A 2,337-nucleotide genomic window follows, 5' to 3' on the forward strand; every position below is an offset into this window, starting at 1 on the left:
ATTATAAAGAACATACATAAATTAAATGTTACATTCATTACTTTTCCAAGAATATTATAAAGAACATACATAAATTAAATGTTACATTCATTACTTTTCCAAGATGGTGGATTAGCAGAATCATTAGAATGCTGGACAAAATACCTTCTTGAGCTGTATATTCTCAGTTCAAATCTTACTAAGGCCAACTTTGCCTTTCATCTTTCTGGAATTGATAGATAAATATCAAGTATTTGTAGGATATAATCGTCCTGTTCCCTTTCTAAATTCTGGTCTGGTGCCTGTGTAAGAGGCCAATATTAATTAGTCAGTAACATACACAAAGTGGAAAATAATGTTTTACCAGATGAAATTTATTTATAAATGAGAAGCTTGTTCCATTTGAGTATTAATTATGATTTCCAGTTGTGGAACTTTATGGCTACTGTCAGCCTTATAAGTAGTCTCTTGTCTTCATGTTAAAAGGGTTCTTCTAATGTTTCTTACTCGATGCATCTAGTGTACAGAGATGTATGGAGATATGTGGCTTAGTGGTTAGGGTATTCAGTTCACAGTCATAAGGCCATGAGTTCGATTCCTGTCAGTGCATTGTGTTCTTGAGCAAGACACTTTATTTCATGTTTTTCCAGTCCAGTCAGCTGGCAAAAAAATGAGTTGTACCTGTATTTCAAAGGACCAGCTTTGTCACGTTCGTTGTGTCACACTGAATCTCCCTGTGAACTATGTTAAGGGTACATGTATCTATAGAGTGCTCGGTTACATGCATGTTAATTTCATAAGTATTCTGTTCCATTCATTAAATCAACTGGAATCTTTGTCATCATAACCAATGAATTCCCCTTGTAGGGGGTGAAGTGAGATTTATTTCTGACAACTGATTCATTATTTATATCCCCTTATTGACAAAGAATTCTATAAGCTGGAGGTGGCAGTTAAAATACTCAATATCAGCTTTTAGTTCAATGAGATTAAGAGATGTTCTTGCTTTGCCAATTAACCTGAGATGATTATCATTTAGCTTATTTCTTTCCTTTCACACCAAATGCTTGTCTTCATGAGAAATCATTAATTTTGTCAGAGATTCAACAAAACTTTTTTTGTCTGTGACCAGTTCACAGTTTCAAATGGCGAAAATTTTGACACCACATTACACATAAATGCTTATGTGATTCTAACAGTTTTTGAGCATTTCTGAGTGGCTATCTTATGTCTTCCATGCTGCTGCTACTACTTTAGTTTCAGCAAACAATCTCAGATAAAAAAACACTTTCTATGCAAGTACATCTCCGTAATTCATTTCTTTGGTTTTGTTGATTTTTTTCTCTGGGCCATGTTAAAGTTCAGGTCTCTAAGAGCTTGTTTACTTTTTCAAGATTTGAACTTTTTTCAGTTCTTGGACATTATATCCATACACAGTATTTCCATCTTAGCTTAACAAATGGACTGTTTGTTATTTTAATTTATATACTCTTTGTAGTTGTCTTGACAGAAATATAACAGCTGTCTATATTTGCCATGGTTCTTTCAATAATTTTCATTATTTGTGTTGGGGTTACTAAGTTAATATCTCTGTGAATTTTCTGTCTCCTTTTCCCATATTAAAATTCACTGTTGGTAAATGCCACTGGAAATGCTAGATTTCTTTATAAGCTTATTAACTCTGTGATAAGTACAAAACAAACAATTCCTGAGGTTTCTTGTTTCAGCAGCTATCACAGAGTTCACCAGCTTGTTCAACAACTGGTCAAAATAAGAGGCCAATTTGCAGCCACTTCATTCAACATGCTAGAAATAGTAGTCAAATCTTAATCAAACCACATTACCAACTTGAAAGAAAACATATTGGTTAATGTAGCCAAAAATATGCTATATCTGAAGAAGAAGAAGAAAAAAATCAGGATGGTTAAACTGGTCACAATGGCACTTCTGTATTCTTGTGTTGATTTGTTCCGTTACATTTTTGTCATTCCAAGTATTTCTGACTTTTCATCTTTGTATCAGTTAAGAGTATTAGATATCTTTCTTCTTGTGTAAATCTAACATCTAAAATTTCATCTAATTTCTGTGTCTAGTTTACTGCTGCCTTTCTTTCTATCCATTTTGTAGTCTTAAGAGGATGAGTTAAATTTCTGTTTGGATAGGATATCAGTCAGTCTGTAGTAAATAACATTCTTGGAATGATGTTCTGCTATACACGTATGCATATACATATACAAGTGTGTCTGTGTGCACATATATATATAGATATGCATATACATACATACTTATACACACATATATATTCATACATACACATATATATATATATATATATATATATATATATATATATATATA

General features: G+C 32.3%; 1 long non-coding RNA gene across 1 annotated transcript in view; it reads left to right on the top strand.

Annotated features, from left to right (window-relative positions):
* Positions 1-2,337, top strand: part of LOC128249626 (uncharacterized) — a 14,197-nt gene that overhangs the window by 2,978 nt on the left and 8,882 nt on the right. The gene's annotated exons all lie outside the window — the stretch shown is intronic.

This window comes from Octopus bimaculoides, chromosome 16, assembly GCF_001194135.2.
Source record: "Octopus bimaculoides isolate UCB-OBI-ISO-001 chromosome 16, ASM119413v2, whole genome shotgun sequence".
NCBI lineage: Eukaryota > Metazoa > Mollusca > Cephalopoda > Octopoda > Octopodidae > Octopus > Octopus bimaculoides.